At 46.6% G+C, this 20,353-nt stretch overlaps 1 protein-coding gene across 9 annotated transcripts in view; it reads left to right on the top strand.

Moving 5' to 3' along the window:
• RASGRP1 (RAS guanyl releasing protein 1) overlaps nucleotides 1-20,353 on the top strand; it is a 1,027,205-nt gene that overhangs the window by 813,596 nt on the left and 193,256 nt on the right. For all 9 annotated transcript variants that reach the window (XM_073800719.1, XM_073800720.1, XM_073800725.1 and 6 more), the window contains one exon: nucleotides 4,347-4,569. The gene's annotated coding sequence lies outside the window, so the exon portion shown is untranslated. The remainder of the gene's footprint in view (nucleotides 1-4,346; nucleotides 4,570-20,353) is intronic.

Genomic DNA, 20,353 nt, shown 5'->3' with positions numbered 1-20,353 from the left:
GAATGTTTGAGAATTCTTTGGTGGGGACAAGCTCAAATAACTCATTTAAATAAAAGAAATGAGAGGGGAAATGGTTTTAAAACTCTTCGGACAATGTATTTAAAACTCATAATCTGTTGATACTGTAAAACAAAGAATGTCGTTCACCATCTGGTTCTACAAAGATTAAGTCATCAGCCCTGCAGTCACTGACTGCAGTACACCCTGCAAGGAATTCAGGATGAAGGACGGGATGAGACACTCTGTGCTTTGGGAAAACAGGCGAAACAGGCCCTTAGTTAGATATGTTTCAGGAGAAAATTCTATGTTTAATTTTTTGAGGAATTTCCATACTGTTCTCTGTAGTGGCTGCATCCATTTACATTCCTGCCAACAGCATACGAGGGTTCTCTTTTCTCCACATCCTCGCCAACACTCGTTATTTGTTCTTTTCCATGAACGCTTTTGATATAATAATAGTTCTCCTTCTGATTTTCTCCCTGTTCCACACATCCAACAAACTAGTACTGTACCACGGAAGAGCTTCTTTCCTTCCTAGCCTACAATGGCTTCACGTTTATGCTCAGACCAAGCACAGAAGCAGGAATGGACTAAGGAGCAAGCACTGAAGGACCCTGTGCCACTGATACCCTGTGAGACTCTGGGAAGTTTGCCTCATCACCTTGAATCTCCATTGCTCCGCCAGTAAGATGCCAGGTTTGGAGTAGGTGGTTTCCAAAAATATGTCCCCACTAAAATATCGCCATTAGTACCCTGCCAACTCCACTGAATCCTTCATTAATTTCACATTCCTCATCCATTCAAACTATGTCCCCACCCCACACCTATAGACAAGTTACCTTCTACTTCTGTCAGGCTTCCCGAGCTATACCACTAGGCTCAGTTCCACACTTAATCTTGGCTCCCACTTTTTTCCCACTTTTTTCTCCACGTGATGAACCCTGCCTCCTTATCAGTCCAAATTCTGCACTTCCTTCAAGGCCCAACTCAAATCCAACTTCTAGGAAACTTCCTCTATCTATGATGGCATGACCTTTATCCAAGTCCCTGTAGCAAAGTGCCACACTGTCTTCCCAAGGCAGATACTCCTAGGGAGGAAGGCCTCTGCAGGGAGATAACAATGAACCTCCAAGGTTCTAAACTTTTAAAAGCATGTGTCCAAGGTAAACATTAAAAACCAGTCCTTGTCTATGTTTTGCTTTAACGTTGCATGTCTAAATGGTAGGCAGAAATTTTTATCCTCTTGATAATTACTTATGGAAGAATTTTCCTTTGCAAGAGTAGTGTATATATTGCCAGGAAATACTTTGGATGGATACAAAGGAAATACTTTGAATGGATGAAATGCCAGAGAATATGCTCAAGGAACAATAGGTGGATTACTTACATGCCCAGTCAGGAGGGTATTTCCTATTCACCCTAGGACTTTCATTTTGTTGAGCACTAAAATGAGTGGGGTATTCCACTGTAACAGGATACCGAATGAGTCTTTTCTTGTTGTCAAAGTTTTTGACACAGTCCCAAGCTGAGAACAGTAGAGGAAAGGTAGCCTCCCGTTCCAAGGAGAGATGTTAAACACACACAGGACTTAATCAAAATCAGGCACACTGAACCTGGGATTCCTAACCTCACTACATACCTGCAGCCTATTGAAGAGACATATGGAGGGAGGCATATATGAACACAAAAGTTGGGCCTCTTCCCCAAGTACAGAGTTACAAGAATATCATCCTGTTTGGGGAAAAAAAAAAAAGGATTCAGATTGTAATTAGATTGTCTCTGATAAGCTATAGGCCAAATAGGATAGGATAGTATTTAAGAACATGTAGGCCCTTGGAATTATATGGCCTGGGTTCAAATTATCGCTCTGCCATTTACTAACAGGGAACCCCAGGGAATTCATCTCATCTTTAAGAGCCTATTTCCTCATCCTTAAAAATGCAGATCATAGCAGTACCTACTTCACAAGGTTTTGTGAGGATTAAAAGAAGTAGAACTGAAATTGTGCTTAGTACAGAGCCTGTCCCTTAGTAATGAACGTGAGCTCTTACGATGTGCCAGACATGCAACCAGCCAGCAGGAGAAACTCAGCTCAGAAAGACTTTCTTCTCCATCTCGACCACAAATATTTATCCTTTATCTGAAAAATCCATTTCCTGTTTCAGATGAGATTTTGCTTCCCAGGAAAACAGCTACACATCTCAAGTACACATCTGGCTCATAGTGGCCAACAGAGAGACACAGCAGAAAGCCGGCAAAAACGATGAGAAACCCGTTTTGCACGGTTTCCCTAAAATTGTGCAGCTGGTGGGGGCCCTCGAGTGGGAGAATCATCCCCTCTGTTAAACTGTTTCCTGATTCTATCCACAAGCAGAGTCATCTTTCCATTTCTTCCTAATTGCGTGTGAGGGTAAAAAATTTAGGAGACATAGGGAGTTGTGGAAAGAGTTGCAAAATAAAAACTCTGAGTCCGGAACCACTGGCTCAAACAACTTTATTCTTAGGAAGGCGGTTGCCCTGTATAGACAAAAAGGAATGTGCTGTTGATGACATCACTGAGTTGAGTGCCTGTTCTGTTAACCATCAAGGGACACTGAGCCATGCGCATTATATTTTTCCATGTTACCAATAACTCACATTTTGCCTGGGTTAGAGCACATTCCTCTTGGTGCCGGGAATACACAGGCTCTCTCTTCTCTAACTTGGCTGGTCTTGCCACAGGTGATTCCTGTGACCTTGGATGTCTTACAGCCATGCTCAAACCAACTGAGCTAATTGGCTTAGACACTCTTAGTGATGATGCAGAGACCCCCACCTCTGGGATCACAACACCCTATGTCTAAAATGGCCTGTGGGAAATTTACAGGGTCATGGTCATGTTATTTACATGCAAATAGGAAAGGAAAATCCATTCCAGCAGGCCACATTCTAACTACAAATACCAGAAGAAGTTATAAATACACAAGAGGAAAGCCAAACACCCTGTTAGCATTTTCTCAGAATGCCTAGGGAAGTGAGCCAACTGCTTTAGTGGTTACAAAGGGCTTGGGCAAAATCCTATGGCCCTTGGCATCAGATGGTTTCCTTATGCTAATTTTGTAGATAGCAACTTTTGCGCAATATTTTCAGGGTTAAACCAAGGAAAAAGCATAAAATATATGTATTTTTAGAGCTCCATTTATATTGCAGTCATTTCTCCGTGCTTCTCTTAGGGTAGCAGGAAGCCCCAGATTGGCCTCTAGCCTTCCTCAAAATTTTCTCTGACCTGTTTCTTAACAACTGGAAGCTACCAGTAAACACTCAACTCACTACTTCGTCCTAGTTCAAGTTCAGTGTGAAGTTCAGATCTGATGTCTTCAGAGCAGGTTTCCAAGTCAGTCCATTGTCATCTTTCATGCCCAGCTAAAAGTTAATTTTTTTTAATTTTAAAGATTTCATTTAGCTTGCAGATTTGAACAGTTCATTAGCCCCAGTAGGAAAGGAATGAAAGCTTTATCTCGGGATAATTCGCCTGGGTTCTCTAGGAAAACCACCTGCAGTGCAGGATGTGAGGGAAAAGTTGACCCACAGCGCCATCTCCTGGTCTGTCTTATGCATTACACTGAGAGTGAGAGGCGTCAGGGAACAGCTGAGCACTTCTAAGAGAGACTTTCCGGACATGAAAGTACATCGAGCCAACAGTGGTGTCGATGAACAATCCCCAAAATATGGAAGTGTGAGCATGGCCTTCTCAGAAATCCCCAGGACATTGATTGGTGCAAGTATTAAAAATAACCAATGTGGTGTACACTCAGATACGCTAAAAGCGGGCAAGAACATACAAGTGTTCAAAAGGAAAATGAAAAAAGCCTCTGTAACAATGTGAGAAAACTTCCAGGAAGATACTAACAGGAGGATAAAAGTAGAGTATCAGTTATGATCACAAGCATATAAAACGAAAGGAATGAGGAAAAGTGGGATGTATAAAGATGGCAACAAATGATTGATTTTTCTAGTGTCACTTAATATTATGTGTTGTATGCGCAACCTCACTTTGTGATGGTGTATCATACTCACAGGAGACGTTCTCCCATATGGAAAAAAACCAAGTGCAACCAACTCACACATGGTGACCACTATCAACCTTGCCCAACAAACCATTCTTTTTCTCTCCTAAATCAGCTGTAGATCATGTGTGTAAGGACCCGTGAAACTGGAATCATGGGAGAGCATTAATCCAGTATCACTAATCACCAGGAATGTAACATGCCAATCACACAGTCCCTGCAACAGTCACTTCCAAACCTGGCTTATACAGAAAACCTCAGAGAGCTTTTTAAAAATAAATTTCTCATCCTTATTCTCAGATCTACTGCAACAGAAACTCTCGGTCTGGAACTCAAGAAATTGCAGGTTCAAAATGCTGCCCAGGTGATTCTAAAAGTAACCAGCTCACAAGTTCACAATTGTGACCCCTGGAGGGTCACAGCTGTATCTGATTGAGAAGGGAACACAGACTCGATAAAATCCCTGCCTTGTCAGTCCTGCGCTGCTTTCAAGAGACGTAGCTTCAGCTCCGGATCGTCAAAGGTAAGCACGCTTTACTACAAAAGTTTGCTAATATTTAACTGAGCTTCTTTGGGGCAGACTGTTTTCAAATGAAGAAATAGCGCAACTTGTATATAATCTATGACTGCTTTCTTCCCAAATCTTTTCTCTATGAACTGTGAAAGTTAAGATCATTTTAATATTCACCAAAATCTAAGTCCAGGAAGAAAAATGTCTTGGATGTTGGGGAGTGGGGTGCACAGTTACCCAAGAAGGAAACCCTTCTGGTCCAAGAACTGTCTGGGTGACTGTGGAACATTAGCTGTGGCAATGAGCTAGTGGCGCAAGGCTGGCGGTTGGAAGGTTCATTAAATGCGCTTGGGGCAAATATGGAGCGAATTAATAAATGCCAGAACTAAGATGGGCATTGAAAGGAGGCATGTTTTCTTCAAAGTGGCCCATGAATCCCACTTCCAAGAAAAGGCCACCCTGTATCCCCTCATCAGAATTCGCCTGTCACACCTTTTGAGTTTATCCCACTCTCACATCCCTCATCAGAGCCCACATATCACAGTACTGGAGTCGATCGGGCGGTGTGTGTTCTAATTCCCCATCTGACAGATTCCAGTCTGCCCAGAGGACAGACCTGCATTCTCATGTTTTCATACCCTGATGCACCTAGAATAGTACTTTGCCCACAATGGAAACTCGTAAATAGTGACCGATTTGGTTAAGGAGCAGGGGGTGTCGCCACCGTCTGCGATGAGAACGAGCACTTTGTTTAAAATAGAAACTGCAGTTCCTAAGGATAGAGATCACAAAAGAGAATAGACAGCCTCAACAGGGATGTCAAGTGGCACTCAAAGAATCCTTTTGGCCCTGACCTCTTTGTTGTGACCGAGGGAGGAATGTGAGCCCAGAATGGTCTCCGCAGAAATACCTTCTCAAGTGGGCAGGAAGCAGAGCAGGAATTATGGGACTTGAAGAAACCTCTAGATTTCCCACCATATCCTGGAAATCTCACAACTAACCCTTCTGACAGTGAAAAAGGAAAGGCTGTTTGTAGATGCAGGGGGGTGTGGGGGGGCGCTCTGTGAGTTTCCCAGGGAGCAGAGTGGGATAGACTTTAAAACAGGTACTGAAGGGTTTCCCTGGTGGCGCAGTGGTTGAGAGTCCGCCTGCCGATGCAGGGGACACGGGTTCGTGCCCTGGTCCGGGAGGATCCCACATGCCGCGGAGCGGCTGGGCCCGTGAGCCATGTCCGCTGAGCTTGCGCGTCCAGAGCCTGTGCTCCACAACGGGAGAGGCCCCAACAGTGAGAGGCCCGTGTACCGCACAACAAACAAACAAACAAACAACAACAACAAAAAACAGGTACTGAAGATCATGGCCTCCTGAAAGCTAAAGTGTTTTGACAGTCAGAGAAGCTCAGGGAGGGGGGTCTGTTGAATGATCTACTAAAACCTTCTCCAGTTCTGCTCTTGTTCACGCTGGTGGGGGAGGACAAGGGGAGGAGGAAGTCTACTACAAACAGGAAGCACAGAAGGGGCCGAACAGAAAGAAGCTTTATAACCAGAAATATCATTGTTGTTTTTCCCATCAGTGAAAACATTTGAGTAGCTTACGTGTGTACCAGTAGTCAGTTTCACAGAACACTATTTGCATTTTATTCCATTTCTCTCCAGAGTCTCTGCTAAGCTATGAGACGTTGACTTTAGTCCCGTTAATCAATCTACAAGCACGTGCTCTAAGTCATTAGTCTCAGAATGAGCTCATTTATTATAAACTCATACTATAGGTATGCCCCACCCCACATCAAGCACACCTGATGTATATAAACATATGAATTTACACTAGCCATAAATTAGGGAGAGGTAGCCCTGTTTATAAAATAATTATTCACTGTAAAAGAGGATTTATCACGGCTCCTTTCAAATTGTGAGTTTATGATACAATTTGAAAGCAGCTTTTGGTGATTAAGAGCACATGCTCCAGAGTCTGACAGCTGGCTTCAACGTGAGCTCTGCTCATTTCTCGCTGTGTGACTTTGGGCAAGTGAGACAACGTCTCTTAGCTTCAGTATCTTCATTTGTAAAAAAAAAAAAAGATATGATACAGTTCTTGGCACTGTGCCCGGCCCTCCTCTGCTGTAGAAAGTGTGGTCCAGCACTGTCAGGGCCGGGGTTGGGGGGGCACCTGGACTAGGTGGAAAATTTGACACTAAAGAGAAATTTATTTTCTGCAGAAAGAACACAACATATGTACGTCTTTTTGAAAAGCAAATAGATGTTATCCCTTTGGGAGCTGCAGGGAGAAATCACAAGTGCTATTATTTAGATACATACCTTTCCATTTTATCTCAACCTTACTTTCTCTGACATCAAATCGATGACAAGATCTTCCCATTCCCACCCAACTCAGAATCAATCCTACCCAGCTCAAAGGAGAAGGAAGTTTCCACAGCAGGGAAACCATAGCAGTCACATTTCTAATTAGTTGCTGAGTTTCTTCCCATCCGGAATGAAGAACGATAGATGGTGGGTCAATAGATGATAGAGTTGGTTGACAGCTGGGTAAGGAATTGCTCCTCAAACAATCAATGCTGAATGATAATTGCATCTAATTTCTGTGCATAGAAAAGTCATGCTTTCTGATCTTACACTTGTTAGCAGTAAACTTATGGTTGAAAAAACAACGATCATAAAAAATATTCTTTTCATTGAAATGAGGCCAGTTTAAAGCTAACTGTAAAGATGAATTTAGCAAAAACTCAAAGCAAATGAAATGCTGGTTCAGAAAATATTCTTACGTTTTGATTTTGTCTGGGCCTAATAGGGTTTAAAAATAATGGTCCAAATAACGCGAAGTGTTTTCTTATATATAATTGTGGGTGGGGTTCAAAATAAATAACTACACAGGTTTTCTGAATATTCTAGTAGTTGTTACAGGTGCAGGGTCAATTTCCTGATTGGAAATGTTGATATTTTGTTCACCATGGGGTTTTTTGGCATTAATTTTGATTTGTTTAAAAAACATTTCATTAAAATCTTTTTCTTGATTACTGAGGGTTTTGGGGACCCCTTAAATTTTGTGTCCAGGGTAATTAAATGCCTTACTTGTCTCACCCTTGTCCTGGCCCTGTTGGGGAAATGTGCGCCACATCCTTAATGAGAGGAGCTGCGGTCACATGGCAAAGGGCAAGGCTATCAGGAAAGATGAAGAATCAGAGCTAGTAATGCAATCAAACGCCACAGTTAGTTTTGACCATTTTTGTACTTTATTAATGGGAATTGTACAGTGTGTATTCTGGCTTCTTTGTTAATGTTTGTGAAATGCATCCGTAGGGTTATGTGTACTTGTAAATCATTCATTCTTGTTGCTAAATGGAATTCCGTATTGCAAAGACATCACCATGTTGATGGGCATTTGCATAGTCACAGTCCAGAGCTATTATGAATAGTGCTGCTTTGAATGATGTAGTATAAATTTCTATTAAATATCTATGCATCTTTGTTTGGGCACATACCTGGGAATGGAATTGCTGGATCAGAAGGTGCGTGTATGTTCATTTTTAGTAGATACTGCTAGTTTTCTAATGATTCCTTAATTTAGCTTTATTAAGTCTTTATCTGGTAATATAAGGCTTGCAGTTTGTTCTTCTTTTCCAAGATAGTCTTGGCTATCCTCGGCCCCTTGCATTTCTAAATGAAATTTAGAAGTAGCTCGTCCATTTGCACCAAAAACAAAAAAACAAAAAAAATACCTGATAGGATTTTTATTGGGTTTGTTTTAAATCTATAAACTATAAGTGGGGAGAATTGACATCTTTACAACATGCTTCCACGCCGTCTTAAATTTCTAAATTTCTCAGTGTCTCATACTTTTGCCTACTTTGAAAAAAAATAGGTAGCCAATAAATACATAAAATAGGCAGTCAACAAATGCACTGTTGGCACAAGGCTTTAGGCTGAATTATATTTTTCAGCCACACTACTCATCCCACCAACACCTGAACTCGCCCTTCTCTTCCACCCCTCTGGGCCTTGCATTGCCCTTCCTTCAGTCGGGTGGAATCCCTTTCTGCCTCTATCCCTCCTACCTGACAAAATCGAATATTCCTTGATGAGTCAACTCAAATTCCACTGCTCTGTAGAGTTAGTAGATCTTCCTTGTGGTCTCCCACTGCATTCTCCTTCGCCTGGCTTTAAGTCACCACAGTGTATTGTGATGAGCTGCTTCAGTGCCCACTAAACTTCTGGGTGGTGCCCACAGCCACCCCAGCACTTGGTAGATGTGTACTGGATTACTGAGGGAAAAAAAAAAGTTATTCCTTTTGCTGTTGTTGAGTTGTTTGGTTTAGGTGGTTTGTTGGCTGGTTTGCTTGTTTTGTCTTTGTGGGACTTCATTTGGGCTTCATTCGGTCAAAGAAAAAATGTTGTATCTTAGTTTGGCCCGCTGGTCAAAACCTGTCAATCTGATTTTTGTTTCACGAAGCATTTTGATTTGAAAATATTCATATACACTCAACCTCTTTCCGATAAGGCTTTGAAACAGTTACATTGCTTGGTCTGATTCACTCCACAGCTTCTAGGTTAGTTTAAAAGAAAACTATTAACTACATTTTTTTCAGATACCAGTCACAGGAGAGCTCATGGCAAGGCAGTCACACCTCCAGTGACCACTAGGTGGCAGCTTCACTCTCAATATGACCAGCGTGACAGGGTCTTGCGCCGTCCAAGTAGTCTGGGGGTGCAGGATGAACCATGGGATGAAACTTGCTTAACTAGGCCTGTTGGTGGAAAAATAAAGGCCAAAAATCATCCCTGAAGAAAATGGAGTCACGGGGAATACAGCATGTGGAAAATGGAAAGGAATGCCATTAGATATTGTTTCACTGAAAGGTTAGCAAAAACTAAATGGACCACATCCAAAAATTAGTGAGAAAGATGTACAATCCCAGAGACAGGTAAGACAGTGTTGGAAGGCAAAGGAGTCTCTTGTTGGCCCTCCCCTGATGGAGCCCAGTCCCTTGGGGTGAGGGAGGGGAGATAGGGTAAGGGTCCTCACTGGTAGGACTGAGCCCCTGGTAATGTTCGTAAATTCTCCTGTTTAGAGCCTTTAGACATCACTGGATGGGACTCTATCCAACTGTTTTTGGTTGAGTCTGTTGTCAGCCCTGAGATTATGTGCAGCCCACACCAAAACTTTGCTCTGTGTTTGAGGAGTGGGGGCAGAGGACGTGTATCAATCACCTATTCGGTACAGGCAACTTCGTGGATTTTATTTCCTGTAATCCTTACAACTGTATATGAATCCGGTAATCGTTATCCCATTTTACAGATAAGAAAGCTGAATTTCAGAGCAAGTATATATCTCATCCAAAACCACAGAGTGAGAGGTTGGGGATTGAAACCCAGCACTCTGACTGTTACCATAAGCCCAGGCTGATTCCCAAGAAATCCCACCTTCCTCTCCTGGGAGTGATAAGAGCATCTCCCTCCTCAGATTGCTGTGGGATGAAGGGAGATGGTGCTCATAGAGAGCCTAGCAACGTGTCTGGGGCACAGTCAGCACCAGTAAACGGAGGTCGCCAGAGGCGCAAGGTCCTTCCTCATCAAGGCCCTCCAAGCTGGAAGCTGCAGCCATTTTCCCTGGACCCCAGAAAAGACAGCGGCCTGGAGACAGACCTCACTATTTTGCCCGTGTTAATCTCACCTAAAAGTGACGTTCTCACCACCCAAAGAGGAACCTCTCAGAGGTCCTGCTGGAGGGGAACTGGGCCAGGGGGCAGTGACTGACCTGGAATAACTGCCCTCGGTTGTCTGTAACCCAAGACTGGCCGGTTCCCCTCTTCTGGGTAACCACAAAAGGAACCTTGAGGGGCTCTGTTTAGTCTTTGTAGTTCTGACTCTAAGTTTGATAAGAGTCTTTACAGGCCCAAAGTGTAAATCAGAGCCAGGGCTTGTCTCCACAGAAACCTAAGGAGGCTCCTAGAACAGCAAGTCCAGGCATTTAACGGGTCCATCCCCACAGGCCACCATGGACCTGAGGAAACAGACTGAATAATGAGCTCAGAGGAGACTGAAGGCTGAAAGTCTCAACCATCTTCTATCAGGACTGGACTTCTTTTATACCACAAATTCCTTCTGGCCTAGAATAGGGAAACTGAGGCGCATAGGAAGCAAGGCCTTGAGACCTTAGATGGGCCTGAGGAGACAGAGGCCGTGAGCAGCTGCCCTGCTGACGTTAAGACACCACAAAGAACCTGAGAAATCAAATTACTCATTCTTTCTCTTTCTCTGCTCCCAACCCCACAAAGACTGCTCAAAAGGAAGACACTCGAGGCTAGACCAAACTGCTAGATTCAGGGCTTCCCTGGTGGCGCAGTGGTTGAGAGTCCGCCTGCCGATGCAGGGGACACGGGTTCGTGCCCCGGTCTGGGAAGATCCCACATGCTGCGGAGCGGCTGGGCCCGTGAGCCATGGCCGCTGAGCCTGCGCGTCCGGAGCCTGTGCTCCGCAACGGCAGAGGCCGCAACAGTGAGAGGCCCGCGTACCTCAAAAAAAAAAAAAAAAAAAAAAACCTGCTAGATTCAGAGGGCGCTGCCCCAGCTGTGAGTCAATAACCACTGGGGATCACAGGCTATGTGAACAGGAACAGCTTCTCTACTTTTCTCCCTGCCGGAGTGTGAGCTGGACAAGAGGCTAAGGAGGAGAGGGAGAGAAAGGTTTGAAAGAAGAGCTAATAGGAAGGGGCCTGTAGCTTCTCCCCTGCCACTCTCATCACCACCACCACCAACAGCAGCCCTCAGGCCCTGTCCCAAGTGGGGTGGGGGGAAGGGAGGAAATAAGCAGGACTCCCCACAAAGCATCTAAGAGGAGAGATCGTACGTTTCCCCCCACCACCACCCCAGCTAGAATTCCCTAAGCAGCAGCCACAAGAGACACATCTGCCGCTGGGTCATGAGGAGGGAGAAGGTGGGGAGAGGACAAGGTGTGGTCAGGTGGGAGGTCATTTCCGGGCTTCCCTGGGGTGAAGTGTGATGGAGGAGAGCCGTGAGTTTGCTCGGACACAGCGTGATCTGGAGGCCTTAGCTACAAACTGAGACAACTCGCCAGCCCCGGGAGGACCCTTGAAGGAAAGAACTAGGCGCATGGGGGCTGTGTGAGGGCCGTCAGCCTGGAGTAAGGGGCCAGGGGCTGCCTCTGTGAAGCAGCAGAGAGTACGAGAAGCAGTAGGAGGTCCTATGTGCTTCCTGAAAAGGCCAGCCTCTAGCAACATCTCTCCCAGGGACCAGGCGGGTGGCGATGCCAGCAACAATACCAGCAGAGAAGTAAACTCAGATGTGCCAAGAAAGGTACAGGACCAGAAGGAGGGATGCCCTCCCTACCACCGGCACATGGCCAGCCATGCAAAGGGACTTCTCTAACACTGGCTGCTCCCAAGGAAATTGGGGTGCCAAAGGCAAGAAAATTATATTCATTTATAAAACACATTCCACTCTGTAGCCATTCGTATGAGTTTTCTGTTGCTGCTATAACAAATTACCATAACGTAAACAGCTTAAAGCACAAACATATTATGTCATAGTTCTGTGGGCCGGAAGTCCTACGAGGCTCCCGGGGCTAAAATCGAGGCATCAGCAGGGCTGTTCCTTTGTGGAGGCTCTAAGGGAGAGTCCATTTCTTTACTTATTCGGGTGTTGGCAGTTCCATGGGGTTGTGGGACTGAGGTCCCCGTTTCCTTGCTGGCTGTCAGCTGGGGTCACCCTTAGCTCCTAGAGGGCTCTCTGTTCATTCACGTGGCCCCAGACATCTCAGAACCAATGGGGCGTCAAGTCCTTCTCACATTACCCTCTCCTTGACCTTCTTCCACAGTCGCAATTCTCTCTCTGGGCATACCCAGGAAAGGTTGTCTGCGTTTAAGGACTCCTGTGATTAGAATGGGCCCACTTGATCGTCCAGGATAATCTCTCCATCTCAAGGTCCACAACGCTAATCACACCTGCAAAACCCCTCTTTTGCCAAGTCAGGTAACATATTTGCAGGTCCTGGGGAGTAGGATATGAATGTCTTTGGGTAGCCATTATGCTGCCTACCATAGCATTATGTATCAACAAGATTTGATTTAGTGCCTTAATGGGCCAGGCACAGTGCTAGGTGCTGGTTTCAGATGCCAGCATCAGGGGCTTCGGGCTAGGGAGAAAGCTGAGCTGAGGGCAGCACAGGGGGACGTCTGTCTGCGGCACCTCAGGGGGCACCATTTACATAAAATGCAATATGAACTGTACCCCTACCCCATTCACCTCCTTGGCTCCCGGGCCCTCGCCCCTGAATCATGCAGGCTGCAGCCTGGTCTGGAGTTTGCTGGAGGTCTCTGGAGAGGGTCATTTCAATTCTCTGGGAAGCTGAGGAGCTCGCCAAAGGACTGAGATGGAGGAACCCGCTAGATCCAGGTTCGGCCACAGCAGAAAGAACGACAAGTCCCGAGAGCCTTGGACACAGGCCTGGTTGCTGCTCCTGTCCTTTAGCCCATTTCCAGACCTGGTTCACAGTCCCCCGAGGGACTAGAGCAGGAAATGCCCTCTGGGGTCCTCTAGGGCCCCTTGTAACTCCATAGCGTAAAAGAGACGTGGAGAGGGCAGAAAAAAGGTTGGTTTCTCACTTACTGAAGCCCTTTCCGGCTGAGGCTCCCTGGCCTATATTTTACAGCCCCTGAGCTCGTGGGAGCCACCAACTTGCTGGGTTTTTCTCAACCACAATCATGGTGAGTCAGCACAGTGGTTAGTTCTCAGCTGGGAGGCCACAGCCCCCAGCAGAGCCCCAGGTGGAGTGGCTCCCTGATCAGCCCATCCCCGCGGTCCTGCCGCTGTGTTCCTTCCAGGCCAGAAGGGGCCTCCCCGGGCTAGCTGGCCCCCTGGGGGCACACCTGAGCAGCCGTGCCTCCAGCTGGGTGCAGGGCTTCCAAAGCCACAGTATGAAAGGGGAAGGTGACGGATAAACCAGAAGAGAGGTCTTCAGGCGGCTCCAGGAAGCACAGGCTGGCATTTGGCCAAGATCACCTCAGGCTCTTTGCTTTCAGCCAGACTGGAGATGGGAGGGAGTTGGTAGGGCGTTCTGCCGTCCTCTCTGCTCTAGAATTCACATGTGGGAGCCAGGCCCTGACAGCTAGCATCCTGCAGGTAGAGTCCACCTCACGTCCCCACATTCTGGCCAACCAGGCTTGCAGTGGCAGGAATGGCTACCAGGAAGGGGTGTTCAGTACCTCTCATTTAAAAGACTCTTCATACCACAAAACCCAAAATGCCAGTGGTGGTCACTTCTGCCCCTACCACTTAGAACCTGCTGGCAGGGGAGACCTTTAGGGGGTGATGCCCTCACACACATAACATTCCTCGTTTTATCTCTTCCGCACCCCTCTTCAGGGCTAAGTCGCTGGCGATTGCCCTGAGTGATACAAAACCAGTTGGTAGCAGGGAGGAAACCTGTCAGCGATTACTACTCCAGATGACACCTCTGTGGCCTGGAAGACAAGTCTTACTCTAAAGAGCCCCTACCCCCGCCCCAGTCCTGACTTACTCTATAGCAGCTCTTGCAGGGTACGTATGCCCCTGGGTTTCTGTTTAAGGACATCGGCCTCCAGCTAAGCCTGGGAGAAAGCTTTCCTCTCGCTTCTTTCCTCCCGCAAAAAGCACCATTACAAGGACCAGAATAATCAGTGTCTCTCATCACATGCACACTGAACTTTAAGAACCAAGTGTGACAGAGAACTCGGCTGCTGCTTTATTACCGGAAGGAACAAGGTTATTTGACCCCCTGCCGTCTCTGATTGGTGATTACTGATAGACGTAGCTTCTGCTTAGTGAAGGCACATAATTTCCTTCTTGTTCCTGATCTACTTTTAGTGAAACGTCCCTGGAAAACGCTGCACCTCCTTGAGATATCCAATGTGTGGGCACATGTCCTACCAACTCCCCACATTTCAGCTTCAGTGGGGTCGTAAAGTTCATCTATCCGACAAGCTCTTACCTAAAAGGGATTGTAGCCCCCCACCAGAACGGGAGATCCTCGCCCCCCCCCACCACCACCATGGTTTTGTGCCACCTGAAAACTGCCAACGTCATCTCAACCGCCCGACTTTTGGGAAGTGGGGCAGATCCTGTCTCCCTTCTCACCATGGTTAGCCCAGGTCACAGACCCAGTCTCTTTACCAGGAACATAGCCTAATTGTCTTGAGCAGAAAGTCAATAGCAAAAGGAAAGTCAAGTGCTGCAGAAGATCTTCAGCTCAGGAGAGGACTCATTGGCTAAGAGTGTCTGCAATGTCGTGCACCATCCAGGCAGGTACAGGACGTGCTGTCCCACCACAGCTCTTGTCACCTGAGGATGGAAGATGGCTCTCGGAGCACAGAGGGAAAGTCCCCTGTATTGTCATGGGGATAGAGAGCTTCGTATATAAAGTATTGCAGAAAACAATAGATTTATAATGAACTAGAGCCAGGGTGCCACGAAAAGGCAGCTAGGGCAGGTAGTTAGGCAACACTCTCACGGGGGGAGCCTCACGTGCTCTGGGAAGACAGGGCTCTGGTCATAAAACATCTGGCAGATTTCTCAACTGTCCCATCACCTTCTGGGAACCTTTAACACAGGTGTCCATTCATGTCCTGAGATTAAGTCCCACGTGTGTGCTTGGAAGGAGATAGGAGCCTGGCCCCTCTAACTCCAGCCCACCAGCCTTCTTGCTGTTCCTTCTACATCCCAAGTCTGCTTCCACCTCGGAGGCCTTTCCTGCCGTTCGCTCTGTCTGGAACATTCCTCTCCCAGCTCCCTGCATGGCTGGGTCGCTCCGATGCTTCAGGCCTCAGCTCTACCATCTCCCCTCAGAGAGGCCTTCCCTGACACCCTCTCTGAAGTAGCCCAGCCACCCCAAGGCTTTGCTATCCCACCACCGTCTCTCATATTCTTCTTATCACCGTCTGACATTAAATCTGATCTGGTTTGCTTATTTGCTGCCTCGTGTCACCCTACAGGAGTGTGAGCTCCATGGAAGCAGGGCTCTTGTCCATCTTGTTCACTGATGTGTTCCCAGGCCCTCAGATGGTACCTGACACATAGCTGGCAGCCAACAGACATTTGTTGCAGGAATGTCAAAAGTTATATTCAGATGAATGTGTGGGTTGGTCTGGGCATCCATCCCCACAGGAGTCGGACTTGAGGGAGAGAGCAAGGTCAGGGACTCCGAGGGGTACCCCTGAGTGGACCAGGACTCTGGCATAGAGGGAGGGACCAGGTGGGTGCCCTAAGGAATGGCCACTCCAGATCAAACATGAGGCTGTGTTAAGTCATTCCCACCCCACGGAAGAAGAGCCCTGAAGTGTAAAATGACTAGGGCCCTCCAAGCCGGGGCTGGAGACCCTTTGGCAAGATCTTATGTCCAGAGAGCTTCCACGAAGACTTCTGGAAACAAAGACACAGCACCTTCAGAACATCCTCAAGTCAGGAAACTCAAGAGAGCACCCCAAGTGTGAGAAGTAACTCTTAGGGAGTCGAGTTTAAGGGGGCCACAAACACTGCTTGGAACTGCCCTCTCACTGGACTTTCTGTTTAAGGGAGTTAATAAAGGTTGAGTTGGGTTTTTCATTCCTTGCAGCTGAGAGCATCCTAGGTGATACCATCCTACAGAAAGTGGCAGAGTGGAGGCCAGTCCAATCTAACGCTAAGGCAGCCAATAGAAGCCAAGAGTCAGGAGAGGCCGAGGGACGACGGGGAGGTTGTTTGGATCAGGTCACTGGATTTCTAAACAGTTTTCCACTGATGCAAGGTAGTTTGCTAAAGTTAGGAGGTATCTTTTTGATGTATTTTTCTTGTTCATCTGAATCCCTGTCCGAAAATGAAGACTATTATCTGGTTAACTGCCAGCTTCTGGTGTAAAAAAATAAATAAAATTGGAAAGAAAGGCCAGGTTTGAAGTTTGGAAAATTCTTGAAATTCATAGCTAAAATAAGAAATCTGGATTGTCTTGGAGTTTGGTTAATATCTAGTAAATCTACTCACGTAGCCCATAATCTCAGTGACTAATGAGTCTAACCAGGTGTTCAACCGAATTGAGTCTCCAGTAACTTTTCCATTCAGGGCACCCAAGTTAAACATTAGAAAGGCCCCTTTACTATTTGGTCACTATAAAATAATCAAAGCTCCAGTGAAAAGCGGTCGCCAGATATACAAGTGCTTCTGCGGTGGTTCTTGGACCCTCTCCCTACAGGCAGCGTAAGGAGGGGGGCTTGTTTCCGCTCACCTGCAGAGTTGAGATGGCTAGAAATTTCCACAGCAGTACTAAGCAACTGCCCGAAGGGTGATAGGAACAGAGCATCTGATCAGGCAATTTCAGCATCTGGAAAGAGAAGAGAGTCAAGGCTAGTGTCTCCCTGATGAAGCTAATTGCCTTAGGTTACTGCAGAGCATAAGACTTGGTGGCGCAAAAAGAGTAACAAAATTACAGAAGGTGTAATTTGGAGGCTCTGTCAAGAGCAGTGATGAGCACACTCTATACAAGTGGTATAAATGCTCTGAAGCTCTGATGCTCAGGGACAAGGGTGTCTGGAGCGGGAACGACGCCTGCGTTCGTGCTCAGGCTCCCGAGGGGACAGAGCTCTTGGTCTGCAGTTACCAGTCCACTCTTCTTGACTTTAGAACACATCCACTTGGTGCGTACTATTTTCTCACACATAATTTTCCCACAGTGGTTTCACATGTACATTCACATGAGTAAAATACCATAGTCCCCCATTATCCATGGTTTCACTTTCTGCAGTTTCAGCTACCCGTGGTCAACCACAGTCCAAAAATATTAAATGGAAAGTTTCAGAAATAAACAACTCGTAAGTTTTCAATTGTGCAACATTCTGAGTAGCGTAATGAAATCTTGTGCCACCCTCCTCAGTCCTGCCAGGGATGTCAGCGCATCCCGCCCATTAGTGACATGGTAGCTGCCTGCGTTATCTGACTGTCCTGGTATCATGGGACTTGTGTTCAAGTCACTCTTATTTTGCTTAATAACAGCCCCCAAAATGCAAGAGGAGTGATGCTGGCAATTCGGATAAGCCAAAGAGAAGCCGTAAAGTGCTTCCTTTAAGAGAAAAGTTGAAAGTCCTTGGTTTAATAAGGAAAGAAAAAAAAGTCATATGCTAAGGTTGATCTGCAGTAAGAATGAATCTTCTATCCGTACAGTTGTGAAGACGGAAAAAGAAATTCGTGCTAGCTTTGCTGTCGCACCTCAGACTGCAAAAATTACAGCCACGGTGTGTGATAAGTGCTTAGTTAAGATGGAAAAGGTGTTAACATTTGTACAGCAAGGTATTTAGAGAGAGACCACGTTCACATAACTTTTATTACAGTATTTTGTTTTAAGTGTATTTTATTATTGTTGTTAATCTCCTACTGTGCCTAATTTATAAATTACACTTTATCATAGGTATGCGTATAGGGTTTGGTGCTATGCATGGTTTCAGGCGTCCACCGGGGGTCTTGGAACATATCCCCGTGGATGAGGGGAGGCTGCTGCATGCTTTTTACACTTTGCTGGGTGTTGAAGTTGCTGCCTGATGGAAAGTCTTACAGCCTCCCCTTGCAGTGGCTTTCCCTAATATGGGGTTTGTGAAGCTCCAAAGTGCAAGACACACTCATCTAAACAATACCGCAAGGCAACCAAGTTTGCATTTTCCGCCCTGCTTCTCCAGCCTGCATCCTCATGGGAAACCCTATCGAAGTGTGTCCTTGCCTCCTTGAAGAGTAACCTGCTTCTAGAGTAGACACTTCTTTCTCTTCGCTTGCTTTGGCAGTAACAGACCTCCTCCCTCCCTTCTTGGTTCCACATGACCCCATGATGTGGCACATCCCCATGCCCCAGCACTTTCCCACCTTGGACCAAGGAAGACCAGCATGGAATTGATCTCCCACGGTGCCTCCCCCTGTGTTTAGAATGTCCCAAACCCTGAGGTAAGATTGCTCTGGTTCTTTGCATGTATGCTTGAAAATCAGGTCAAATCCTACTAAGCTCTTTGGAGGAAGAAAGCAGAGTTTACCTTCTTACTTAGAGCACCCCAACCCACGTCTGAGAAGAAAATTCCTTCTCACCCCTCCTCCCATCAGGCCCTTGCCTGGGCTGGACTGCGGATGCAAAAGGTGGCCAAGACGGAGACTGATAGAGACGATTGCCAGTAAGCACGGGGCGAGCCTTACCGCCTCCACGGCTCCTAGAGCCACAGCTTCCTGCGAGAAGGAAGAAGATCTTCCCTTTATCTTCTCTCCACTCTGCAGCCTGATGGCCTGGCCTGACTTTCTCCACCTGCCTCCTTGGGTTTCCTTCTCCCAGGGTTGCTTCCGGAGGGAAGGGGTTCAAAAAGAGGGACATCAAAGGGCAGACTTGTGGAAAGGTGGTGAGCCACAGAGGGGGCCTGAGAACCCAAAAGGGCTTTGGTTGAGGCTTGCATTCCCGCCAATCCTCAGCCCATTCCCTTAATCCACATGTATATTTTAAGTTAGACGTCAACACAATCCCCGACATCTCTTCTTTCTGGCCAGTGTTTGTTACCCAGACTAACTCTGGGTCACTGAAGGGGTTTGACTGAATACAGTGACCCACACCTTCACTCTTACTTGGGATGGTCTTTGGGAAGGGAATCTTTCCCAGAGCCTCCCATCCACAAGCAGTTTCACAGTAAAGAGGGGAAGCTAGCACCACCCCTGGCCTGTCCCAGGGCATATGATGTATAAAGTTTTTCACGACCTTTACATTTGAAACCCACCTGTCTCTCCATAAATCTCCTAGTCCAACCCAGGAGGTGAGCAAAGCCTGGGAAACTCCCAGCTCAAAGGCCCCTTGCAGCTGTGTCCTAAATCGGCAATCCGGCGGATGCCCACAGGTCACAGGCCGGGGCGGGGCACTGGCTGCACTTCTCCGGATCCTCACTAGAGGGAGACCTAACATATTTGTTCTTCCAAAACACACCTGAATTTACCTGATGTTTATGAGGCCCAGCTACTCTTACGTGTTGCTTGACTTCCTCACAACAAATGACTATAACAGCTGTATCTTTTGGGTGCTTAATGTTCAGAGAGCTTTCACATATTATCTCAGGTTGGCTTCTCACCACCAAAGGCGAGCAGTGTTCCCGTTCCCATCTTACAGGTGAGGACATTGAGGTACAAAGCAGGTCAGCAGTTTCCCCCAAATAAATGATGTAGTTTATGCATAAAGCACTATGGGAGCATTGATGAAACAATTAAATAATAGTCATAACGAATGTTTCTGGAGCTCTGTATGTCCAGCCCTGTGCCAGATGCTGCGTGAACTTTCCTTAGCCCTCCCACCGGCTGGTCTGGAAATTACATCAGAAGCACAGGCAGGTGCTACCATCCAGGAGAGGGAGCACAGTTTTTAAAAGGCCCTGTCTTTGGACCATCTCCTCTTTTTGTCTCTTGTTCTGACCACAGATGTTTCAAATGCACTTGAACAGACCCAGCTTTCCCACTGCTTCCTCTAACGGCCTCTCATCCGAGTCTCAACGACAGTCACATCTGGGGTAACAACGGTGCTTCCTCTCACTTCCCCCAGGACCTCTTGCTACACCACCAGGAATTATTATTAGTCCCAATTTGGAGATGAGGAAATTGAAGCTCAGATAAGCTAAATAATTTGTGCAAATTCATTCAGCTTATAAAGGAAGAATTCTGGTGTCTGGGGAGGGAGGTATGCATGGACATTGGTTAACGTCAAGTTCCAGAGCAAACAAGAAAAGTTAGGGCATCACAGGCAAAGGAAATGGCCGG

The sequence above is a fragment of the Tursiops truncatus genome, chromosome 2, assembly GCF_011762595.2.
Source record: "Tursiops truncatus isolate mTurTru1 chromosome 2, mTurTru1.mat.Y, whole genome shotgun sequence".
In the NCBI taxonomy this organism is placed as follows: Eukaryota; Metazoa; Chordata; class Mammalia; order Artiodactyla; family Delphinidae; genus Tursiops; species Tursiops truncatus.
Note: the sequence above shows the minus strand (reverse complement) of the source record. Positions and strands in the feature narration are given on the sequence as shown.